General features: G+C 41.6%; 1 protein-coding gene and 1 pseudogene across 1 annotated transcript in view; one reads left to right on the forward strand and one right to left on the reverse strand.

Annotated features, from left to right (window-relative positions):
• Positions 1–718: 718 nt before the first annotated feature.
• On the reverse strand, positions 719–1,748 carry LOC107970977 (serine/threonine-protein kinase 24-like; annotated as a pseudogene).
• Positions 1,749–6,026: 4,278 nt separating this feature from the next.
• Positions 6,027–12,063, forward strand: part of ADGRG4 (adhesion G protein-coupled receptor G4) — a 115,775-nt gene continuing 109,738 nt past the window's right edge. Inside the window, exons 1-3 of the mRNA XM_024353217.2 lie at positions 6,027–6,064; positions 9,195–9,269; positions 9,918–10,086. The gene's annotated coding sequence lies outside the window, so the exon portion shown is untranslated. The remainder of the gene's footprint in view (positions 6,065–9,194; positions 9,270–9,917; positions 10,087–12,063) is intronic.

The raw sequence follows: 12,063 nt of genomic DNA on the forward strand, positions 1-12,063 counted from the left end.
CCCACTTTGCTTTCCTCTGTGGCTTTTTTTCACCTTCTAATATGTTATGTGCTTTATCTTTTTTTTTGTTTGTTTATTGTCTGTCTACATCCAGTAGAACATAATTTCTAAAAATCGTTTAGTTAATTAATTTTAATTTTATGAACCAAAACTAAATAGAAACACAAAAACCCCAAAACTGTTAGAGACTTTTCTTTATATATATTTTTTGGCCTGTTGAATATTTACTCCACTGACATTATCTACAGAAGGACTTGGCCAGTTTTTACACAGTGATTCCTTATGCACACTGAAAGGGTCTCCGCAAAAATGACACTATATACAAATCTGTACACCCATCCTCCAGAGCAATTCCCCAGCTCCCAGAGGGAGTTATCAACTTAAAGCAGGATACTTGAGGTTTCATGTCTTTAGTTGCCTTATCATGATCCCAAATATACATTTCAGGGTTTGTTTTAGTTTTTAAAGACACTTTCCTTGAATATGTGCACTATGGTTAAAATTAAAAACAAAAGTAATAAAATAAAATGATCGCTGGAAGGAGCTGACCCTCCCCACCCATCTGGGAGACTTCATCTGGCTGCAGCACAGCGAGGACTGTGTGTGTCCCTGGACAGGTGCCCGGCATTGGGGTGGCCCCCGGTGGCGCACCTCTTCAGTGGAGTCAGCGAAGGCTCTTGCTGACTTTTAAAAAGGAGGAAGATGAAGAAGAAAAAAAGGAAAAACAAAACCCCAAATGCCAAAGGAATTTCAGTGGGATGAAGTTTCTCCACCACTTAGAGAATATCTGTGGAGCTGCTGCAGGAGCTGGCCCACCATGGTGTCGGAGATGCGGGGGCACACCTCCTCCACCAGGTAGATGGCCCCTCGAAGCTCTTCAGTGGACCCCAAGTTCCCTCCGCACGCCTGGCTCTTCTTCAACTCTGCAAGCAGAGGAGAAATAATTGTAGATAAACACTGAGAGAAAGGCCTCTTTGGGATGTCTTTCATCTTATTTGTCTACATCCGATGGCTGAAGAGCTCCGTTCTCAAGATTCTTGGGATCTTTTTCTTGGATTGTGAAGATCCAGTCCCCAGAATCGCTGCCCCACTGAGTCTTGGCCATCCGTTTCCGAGTTGGAATCCTTGGAGCTCGAGTCTTCTTGGCTCTGCTTTGCCCTCCATCTCTTATACCTGTCGATGAGCTCGGTCAAGTAGGAAGTTTTCTTTGCATCGCGTAGTATAAACTTGTGCTTCAATAACTCCTTAGCAGTGGGTCTAAAGCTTGGCTCTTTATTCAAACAGGCCTCCACAAACTCCTTGAGGGGTTTACTGTAGTTTTCTTCCAACGTTGGTGGGTTGTTCTTTGGAATAAGGAATAAAACTTTCATGGGATGCAGCTTGGAATAAGGTGGTTCTCCTTTTGCAAGTTAAATAGTTGTTATGCCCAGGGACCAGATGTCTGCCTTTGAGTCATAGGCCGACTGTGTGATGACCTCGGGTGCTATCCAGAACGGGGTGCCCACAAAAGTGTTCCTTTTGGTCTGGGTGTCTGTCAGTTGGCCAGCCATGCCAAAGTCCACCAGCTTCACCTCGCAGTGCTCAGACAGCAGGACGTTGGCCGCTTTAACATCTCTATGGATTTTCTTCTCCGAATGGAGGGAATCAAGTCCTTTCAGTATTTCTCTTAATATAGTAATGATCTGGGTTTCATCTAACGGGCCAGGTTCTAACAGATCTAGTGTGGAGCCTCCATCAGGATATTCCATTATTATCCATACTTTTGTATCCTTCATACATCCTTCATGTATCCATAATATTTGGTTACGTATGGACAGTCACACTGACTCAACACTGTGATTTCTTGTTGAATGTCCTCTATCTCATCTTCAGCTTCTTCCAGATCAATGATTTTTATGGCAACCACTTTCTGAGTCCAACTGTCAATGCCTTAGAACACCTCGCCAAAGGAGCCCTTCCCAATGTTCTCTAGTTTTGTAAAAAGCCTTTCTGGCTCTCTGCTTGGCTGTTATTGGTGTATAAGAATGCTTATGATTTTTGCACATTGATTTTGTATCCTGAGACTTTGCTGAAGTTGCTTATCAGCTTAAGGAGATTTTGGGCTGAGATGATGGGGTTTTCTAGATATACAATCATGTCATCTGCAAACAGGGACAATTTGACTTCCTCTTTTCCTAATTGAATACACTTTATTTCTTTCTCCTGCCTGATTGCCCTGGCCAGAACTTCCAACACTATGTTGAATAGGAGTGGTGAGAGAGGGCAACCCTGTCTTGTGCCAGTTTTCAAAGGGAATGCTTCCAGTTTTTGTCCATTCAGTATGATATTGGCTGTGGGTTTGTCATAAATAGCTCTTATTATTTTGAGATACGTCCCATCAATACCTAATTTATTGAGAGTTTTTAGCATGAAGGGGTGTTGAATTTTGTCGAAGGCCTTTTCTGCATCTATTGAGATAATCATGTGGTTTTTGTCGTTGGTTCTATTTATATGCTGGATTACATTTATTGATTTGCATATATTGAATCAGCCTTGCATCCCAGGGATGAAGCCCACTTGATCATGGTGGATAAGCTTTTTGATGTGCTGCTGGATTCTGTTTGCTAGTATTTTATTGAGGATTTTTACATCGATGTTCATCAGGGATATTGGTCTAAAATTCTCTTTTTTTGTTGTGTCTCTGCCAGGCTTTGGTATCAGGACGATGCTGGCCTCATAAAATGAGTTAGGGAGGATTCCCTCTTTTTATGTTGATTGGAATAGTTTCAGAAGGAATGGTACCAGCTCCTCCTTGTACCTCTGGTAGAATTCGGCTGTGAATCTGTCTGGTCCTGGACTTTTTTTGGTTGGTAAGCTATTAATTATTGCCTCAATTTCAGAGCCTGTTATTGGTCTATTCAGAGATTCAACTTCTTCCTGGTTTAGTCTTGGGAGAGTGTATGTGTCGAGGAATTTATCCGTTTCTTCCAATCATGAGTGAACTCCCATTCATAATTGCTTCAAAGAGAATAGAATACCTAGGAATCCAACTTACAAGGAATGTGAAGGACCTCTTCAAGGAGAACTACAAACCACTGCTCAATGAAATAAAAGAGGATACAAACAAATGGAAGAACATTCCATGCTCATAGGTAGGAAGAATCAATATCGTGAAAATGGCTATACTCCCCAAGGTAATTTATAGATTCAATGCCATCCTCATTAAGCTACCAATAACTTTCTTCACAGAATTGGAAAAAACTACTTTAAAGTTCATACGGAACCAAAAAAGAACCCGCATTGCCAAGTCAATCCTAAGCCAAAAGAACAAAGCTGGAGGCATCATGCTACCTGACTTCAAACTATACTACAAGGCTACAGTAACCAAAACAGCATGGTACTGGTACCAAAACAGAGATATACACCAATGGAACAGAACAGGGCCCTCAGAAATAATGCCACATATCTACAACTATCTGATCTTTGACAAACCTAACAAAAACAAGCAATGGGGAAAGGATTCCCTATTTAATAAATGGTGCTGGGAAAACTGGCTAGCCATATGTAGAAAGCTGAAACGGGATCCCTTCCTTACACCTTATACAAAAATCAATTCAAGATGGATTAAAGACTTAAATGTTAGACCTAAAACCATAAAAACCCTATAAGAAAACCTAGGCAATACCATTCAGGACATAGGCATGGGTAAGGACTTCATGTCTAAAACACCAAAAGCAATGGCAACAAAAGCCAAAATGGACAAATGGGATCTAATTAAACTAAGGGGTTCTGCACAGCAAAAGAAACTACCATCAGAGTGTACAGGCAACTTACAGAATGGGAGAAAATTTTTGCAATCTACTCATCTGACAAAAGGGCTAATATCCAGAATCTACAATAAACTCCAACAAATTTACAAGAAAAAAACAACCTCTTGCCAACAAGTGGGCAAAGGATATAAACAGACACTTCTCAAAAGAAGACATTTATGCAGCTAAAAGACACATGAAAAAATGCTCATCATCACTGGCCATCAGAGAAATGCAAATCAAAACCACAATGAGATACCATCTCACACCAGTTAGAATGGCGATCATTAAAAAGTCAGGAAACAACAGGTGCTGGAGAGGATGTGGAGAAATAGGAACACTTTTACGCTGTTGGTGGGACTGCAAACTAGTTCAACCATTGTGGAAGTCAGTGTGGCAATTCCTCAGGGATCTAGAACTAGAAATACCATTTGACCCAGCCACCCCATTTCTTGGTATATACCCAAAGGATTATAAATCATGCTGCTATAAAGACACATGCACACATATGTTTATTGCAGCACTATTCACAATAGCAAAGACTTGGAACCAACCCAAATGTCCATCAGTGATAGACTGGATTAAGAAAATGTGGCACATATACACCATGGAATACTATGCAGCCATAAAAAATGATGAGTTCATGTCCTTTGTAGGGACATGGATGAAGCTGGAAACCATCATTCTCAGCAAACTGTCGCAAGGACAAAAAACCAAACATCACATGTTCTCACTCATAGTGGGAATTGAACAAGGAGAACACATGGACACAGGAAGGGGAACATCACACACCGGGTCCTGTTGTGGGGTGTGGGGAGGGGAGAGGGATAGCATTAGGAGATATACCTAATGTTAAATGACGAGTTAATGGGTGCAGCACACCAACATGGCACGTGTATATATATGTAACAAACCTGCACATTGTGCACATGTACCCTAAAACTTAAAGTATAATAATAAAAAACAAAAAAGAAAAAACACCACAAAGCAGAATTCATAATATAACTATGGTTATATACATATATTTTAGGGCTCTTCCTTGAAATAATTAAGAAAGTATTGATACAACCTTTTGAAGAGAGTTTTAAATTTCGTTTATTGGATATATCTTCCTCTAGGTAATAATAAAAATACATGAAAGAAAAATTCATGTATTTTGGTCACTACTGCAAGAATTAAAGAAAGAAGAAAGAAACATGAAAGGTGGCTTGCCAGTTAAGACAGGTTTATTTTAAAGAAAATAAACCCGAGAGGAGCCTTTTGGCTGAGTTAGGTTAGAGGCACACTTTTTTACAGACTAAGAGTTTTTAAGGATTCAGGGTGGAAGAGTTTATTAGAGGCTTGGACTGCTTCTGTGTTTCTTTGTTGTGTTTATTTGGGAGGGAGAGTTGTGTGTTTGTTCCCATACATATTTTTTTGCAGCTGCAAGCATACACCCCAAGTCTGCTTTTAGCTTCCCTACCTTAGTGCACCTGAAGGGAGAGGGAAAAAAAAAATAAACAAAAAAAACCTTTCTGGATCTGCCTTTAGGTTCTGCATGCCAGGCAGGCCCGACTGCACAGGGAGTGAGCCGTGGCGCTCAGGACGTCCACTTCCTGGGACAGGATGGCCGGGTCACGGATCCGCGGGAGCCGGGAGGCCCGCGGGCCGCGCACAGCCCTCGGGCGGCCGGGCAGGCCAGAGCCCGAGGCCACTCCGGGCTCAGCGGCGAGCGGCTGGCCGGGTCTCCATGCATCACGCCAGGGAGGGGCTGCGGGGGGCGCCGGGCCTCCAGCGAACTGCCGCCACCGCTGCCCTGCCACTGCTGCTGGGCTGGAGCTGCTATGCCTGGCCCCGCCTAGAGCCTTTTCTTTTCTTTCTTTTTTTTTTTTTATTATTATACTTTAAGTTCTACGGTACATGTGCACAACGTGCAGGTTTGTTACATATGTATACATGTGCCATGTTGGTGTGCTGCACCCATTACCTCGTTATTTACATTAGGTATATCTCCTAATGCAATCCCTCCACACTCCCCCCACCCCACAACAGACCCCGGTGTGTGATGTTCCCCTTCCTGTGTCCAAGCATTCTCCTTGTTCAATTCCCACCTATGAGTGAGAACATGCGGTGTTTGGTTTTATGTCCCTGCGATAGTTTGCTGAGAGTGATGGTTTCCAGCTTCATCCATGTCCCTACAAAGGACATGAACTCATCATTTTTTATGGCTGCATAGTATTCCATGGTGTATATGTGCCACATTTTCTTAATCCAGTCTATCATTGTTGGACATTTGGGTTGGTTCCAAGTCTTTGCTATTGTGAATAGTGCTGCAATAAACATATGTGTGCATGTGTCTTTATAGCAGCATGATTTATAATCCTTTGGGTATATACCCAGTAATGGGGTGGCTGGGTCAAATGGTATTTCTAGTTCTAGATCCTTGAGGAATTGCCACACTGTCTTCCACAATGGTTTAACCAGTTTACAGTCCCACCAACAATGTAAAAGTGTTCCTATTTCTCCACATCCTCTCCAGCACCTGTTGTTTCCTGACTTTTTAATGATCGCCATTCTAACTGGTGTGAGATGGTATCTCATTGTGGTTTTGATTTGCATTTCTCTGATGGCCAGTGATGATGAACATTTTTTCATGTGTCTTTTAGCTGCATAAATGTCTTCTTTTGAGAAGTGTCTGTTCATATCCTTCACCCACTTTTTGATGGGGTTGTTTGTTTTTTTCTTGCAAATTTGTTGGAGTTCTTTGTAGATTCTGGATATTAGCCCTTTGTCAGATGGGTAGATTGTAAAAATTTTCTCTCATTCTGTAAGTTGCCTGTTTACTCTGATGGTAGTTTCTTTTGCTGTGCAGAAGCCCTTTAGTTTAATTAGATCCCATTTGTCAATTTTGGCTTTTGTTGCCATTGCTGTTTTAGACATGAAGTCCTTACCCATGCCTATGTCCTGAATGGTATTGCCTAGGTTTTCTTATAGGGTTTTTATGGTTTTAGGTCTAACATTTAAGTCTTTAATCCATCTTGAATTGATTTTTGTATAAGGTGTAAGGAAGGGATCCCGTTTCAGCTTTCTACATATGGCTAGCCAGTTTTCCCAGCACCATTTATTAAATAGGGAATCCTTTCCCCATTTCTTGTTTTTCTCAGGTTTGTCAAAGATCAGACAGTTGCAGATATGTGGCATTATTTCTGAGGGCCCTGTTCTGTTCCATTGGTGTATATCTCTGTTTTGGTACCAGTACCATGCTGTTTTGGTTACTGTAGCCTTGTAGTATAGTTTGAAGTCAGGTAGCATGATGCCTCCAGCTTTGTTCTTTTGGCTTAGTATTGTCTTGGCAATGTGGGCTCTTTTGGTTCCATGTGAACTTTAAAGTAGTTTTTTCCCAATTCTGTGAAGAAAGTCATTGGTGGCTTGATGTGGTTGGCATTAAATCTATAAATTACCTTGGGGAGTATGGCCATTTTCACGATATTGATTCTTCCTACCCATGAGCATGGAATGTTCTTCCATTTGTTTGTGTCCTCTTTTATTTCACTGAGCAATGGTTTGTGGTTCTCCTTGAAGAGGTCCTTCACATTCCTTGTAAGTTGTATTCCTAGGTATTTTATTCTCTGTGAAGCGATTGTGAATGGGAGTTCACTCATAATTTGGCCCAAAGTCTCCTTAAGCTGATAAGCAACTTCAGCAAAGTCTCAGGATACAAAATCAATGTGCAAAAATCACAAGCATTCTTATACACCAATAACAGACAAACAGAGAGCCAAATCATAAGTGAACGCCTAGAGCCTTTTCTACCTCCCCCAGCTGCAATATTAAATGCAGAATCTTTGCTTACTGGGCTCATATCTATTAATGTGACCTGTTCCAACTTTAAAACAGAAACTTTTTGAGGGGAGATAGAGTTATCTGTTTTGTTTGCTGCTGAATCCTTAGCATCTCAGGGTGTTGCCTGTACACGGTGGGCACTCAAATGATTGCGGACTATATGAATACTGTTATGCTTGAAAAATAAGTTGCTGAAGAACAGGTAATAATAGCTAATACTTAATAAAGCATTTATTACGTACCAGGTAGTGTTTTAAGTGCTTTACATGTATTATCTCATTGATTTTATACAAATAATATAGGTGGATACCATCATCACCATTAACTCATCATCATCATCATCATCATTTCCATGTTGCAGATGAGGAAGCTGAGGCAGTGAGACATTAGGAAAACCATGTAGTCTGGCTTCAGAGTCTGTTTTATTAGCTACTATGGTGTACTGTCTCTCTTGTGGTATGGCCCCTTTTATAGTATGTTTAAAAGCATGAGCCTGGTGCAATGGCTTACAGCTGTTATTCTGGCACTTTGGGAGGCCAAGGTGAGACGGTTGCTTGAGGCCAGGAATCTGAAACCATATGGGCAATATAGCAAGATGCTATCTCTACAAAAAATACAAAAATTAGCAAGGTGTGGTGGTGGATGCCTGTGGTCCCAGCTACTCTGGAGGCTGAGGTGGGAGGATTGCTTGAGGCAGGAATTTGAGACCATATGGGCAATATAGCAAGATGCTATCTCTACAAAAAATACAAAAATTAGCCAGGCATGGTGGTGGATGCCTGTGGTCCCAGCTACTCTGGAGGCTGAGGTGGGAGGATTGCTTGAGCCTTGGAGGTGGAGGCTGCAGTGAACCTTGATTGCACCAATGTATTCCAGAATGGGCAACAGCCAGACTCTGTCTCAAAGGAAAGACAGACAGACAGACAGACAGACAGACAGAAAGAAAGGAGGGAGGGAGGCAAATTTATGTGATGTTTAAAAACATGTAGTATCACTATGCAAAATAATAATACACACTGTTAAGAAATGCCCACATATGTAGTGAAAGTATAAAGGAATGCATGGGAATGACAATGAGCAGGCAATCATTGGTAGCTGGGTGGTAGTTTTTAAGTTGGCAATCAAATGTAAGTAAAATTGTCCTTCAAAATCTCTTAAGGAGTTGTCAGCATAGATGATTTTTTCCTCCAGCATTGGACCCTTTTGCTGTTTCTATGGTTGAGCCCCAAATTCAATAGCTGGCTTGCTATTCCCCACCAATTGGCCTGGTGGGATGCTCACACCAGGAAAGGGAGAGGGAATGAAGACGGCTTGGACCTTCAACAGATTAAGGGTCTTTTCTAGTGTTAGAAACAGGGACAGAGTTGCAACAAGTCAATCAGCTCAGCCCTCTCTGTGGGAGGACAAGTAAATCAGCAGAGCCATATGGCTATCTAGGCCTTTGAGTTTCCAGGCATGGATGGCTCATAACATCCCGTGATAGCCTTTTCTGGTGCTTATCAATTCCTATTGTCAATAATGACTTATTTATATCTAACTCACATCTCCAACTGCAATTTCAGCCAATTTCCTACTTCTCTGTAGATATGGAGAGCAGATGGTCAACATTCTCCTCATAACCTTCCAGGGAATGGAAGATACCCGTTGAAGCCCTCCCAGGTGACAATTGTTTTCCTGACAAAAGAGTTCCAATTTCTTTTTTTTGGTACAAATTTAATTTTCTAGTCAATTATTTCATTTGTGCTATGTTGGATTTTTAACAAAACATAGTGTTTTTCTTTGAAAAAAAAGAACACATGCAAATGATTACAATTCTTACAGTACGAAAGTGTGTTCAGTGAAAACTGAGGTTTCCTCCCACCCAAAACCCCTCAGTTTCCATCTCTAGAAGCAACTATTCTTACCAGGGTCCTTTTCCAGAGATATTTGATGACATATCTAAGTATATATAAATAATTCTCCTCTAAATTCTTTTCTTCATTTCAGCAAACATTAATTAAGCACCTACTATGTGTCAGGCACTGTGCTAACTCCTGGGGCAGGGCACAGAAAGAACAGGATGTGTTTCCCTGTCCTCAGGAAGCTTACACTCTAGTAGGGGAGAAAGGCATAGTTTATGAAGTATTGATTGAGCGCCCTCTATATGCCAGGCAGCATGCGAACCACTGGAGAACATAGAGTTCCTGCCCTACCAGAGCTTAGTGTTGTGAGGGAGACAGATCAATGAGCAGGCATGGTGTGAAATATAAACACATGCCAGGGAAGTGTCAATATGTTTCTTGGTAATGGCTCCACATCTTCTTGTAGGCTGTGTGACCCCATGTTGGGGACAGGTCACAAAACCTAAGCCTTGTGCCTACTGGAAAGGAGAAGCAGTGGAGTCCTTGACAGAAGCAGTGGTGCTGGAACCTGGTGCTAGGCGCTGGGCCAAGCACTTTACATACTGTGTGTTATGTAATCTTCACAGCAATATGAGGTGAGTTCCATGGTCAGCATTTTACAAATGAGGACACTGGGGGCTCCAGAGAAGTTAGGGAACTAGCCACAAGTCACACAGGTGGGACTCAAACTCAAGCCTGTCTTTCCACAAAGCCTGGGTTCTTATTCACTACTCTGATCACAGTTTGTGGGTTTTGGGGTGAATCATGGATTATTCCAATACACCTCCTCCTTCTCCATTCCCCTGTGAAGAATCCTGGCCTTAAGCTGGGTCGACTCAGCCTCCTATTAGACTGAATTTTCTGTTGAAGATATGAGATGAAGAGGAAAATGCACTGGTTTGGTAGTCAGGACACCTTGGTTCTAGCTCCTGCTTTACCTTTCACAAGCTCTATGACTTTGGATGAGTCATTCTACCCTTGGGACCCCAGGGGCCTCACCTGTAAAGTTCAGAGGCTGACAGGGATCATCTCTGAATCCTCCACGGGATTTTGGTGGTATTTCTGTCACCTCTAAGGGGCTGTAATGACACCTTCTGGGACAAAAACAACATCCCCTTTTTGAGACGAACATAAAGCCATTTCAATAAATCTATTTACTTTCAAGGCGACTTGAAGAATAAATGTCCAGTGAGGGTAAATAGCTGGCTTCACCTTACTGATGGAGTAAGATGTGAATATGTTCATGCCTCTTTGGCCTTTGCTTTCTGCTCATAGTTCTGAACACTACACCTCCTCCTCCCCACTTTCTTAATAAAGTGAAATGAGCCTTAGTCAAGTAAACAAGTACCCTTTTAATATATCCAATTTAATTAAAGCAATAATCAACTAGGAACTGAAGATAATCCTTAGTGAAAACTGGGAAAGAGCCCTCAAATTAATGGGTTATTGCAGGGTTGTAATAATCTGAGAACTTTGCCCATGCTGATTTTATGCTCAGGAGAGCAGCCCCATGACGTGCTACAAGCCGCAAAAAGAGGATCTACCCGGATCAATAAGCCCCATAAAGCTAAGAGCAGAGAGGCTGGTTTGATGCAGAAAAGAAGGTGACTGAGGCATGGACAGCAGAAAATGAGTCTCCTGTTTAGTGCTTCTTTCATTTCACATCAAACATAGGAATTTAGAGACAAGATCTGGTCATTTGAGGGCGGGAAGTTAAAAGAGTCCAGTTCTCAGGTAAGTGTTTCTCTTCCTCCCGTCCTCCTTCCCTCCCTCTTTCGTTTCCTTCCTTCTTTCCCTCTTTCCCCCCTCTCCTTCTTTCCCTTAAATTTTTCTGAACCACAAAATTAAGAAATACGCATCATGAAATAACCAAATTGCTTGAAATTGTGTGAGGTATAAAATTCAAGTCTTTAATCCTCACCCTTTCTTTCTCTTTTCCTCTTTCTTTACTTTTCCTCCTTCCTTCCTTTTATGTTTTTTCAAAATTATGAAAGTAATGTATGCTCATTGTAAAAGCAAACAGTACAGAATCACAGGAAGTATAAAGGAAACATTTATTTCCCATTTTTCCTTCCTATCTCTTTCCTCCCCTTCCTATCTTCCTTACCTTCCTCTCTCTCTCCCTTTCTTCCTTTCTCCTTTCCTTTGATTTTTAAAATTATGTAACTAATTTATAATCTTTGTAAAATAACCAGACAGTACAGAACAGTATGGAAAATTCCTCATGCCCCACCCCCTTTCCTCAACCCACCTTTTCATGCCTTATATATAGACTTACCTTATTCCTTTTTTTTTTTTTTTTTTTTTGGAGACAGAATCTCTCTCTGTCGCCCTGGCTGGAGTGCAGTGGCATGAACACAGCTTACTGCATTGTCTGTCTCCCAGATTCAAGTGATTCTCATACCTCAGCCTCTCAAGTAGCTAGAATTATAGGCATGCGCCACCATGCCCGGCTAATTTTGTATTTTTAGTAGAGACAGGGTTTCACCATGTTGCCTAGGCTGGTTTCGAACTCCTGGCCTCAAGTGACCCAGCTGCCTCAGCCTCTGAAAGTGCTGTGATTACAGGCATGA

The sequence above is a fragment of the Pan troglodytes genome, chromosome X (assembly GCF_028858775.2).
Source record: "Pan troglodytes isolate AG18354 chromosome X, NHGRI_mPanTro3-v2.0_pri, whole genome shotgun sequence".
In the NCBI taxonomy this organism is placed as follows: Eukaryota; Metazoa; Chordata; class Mammalia; order Primates; family Hominidae; genus Pan; species Pan troglodytes.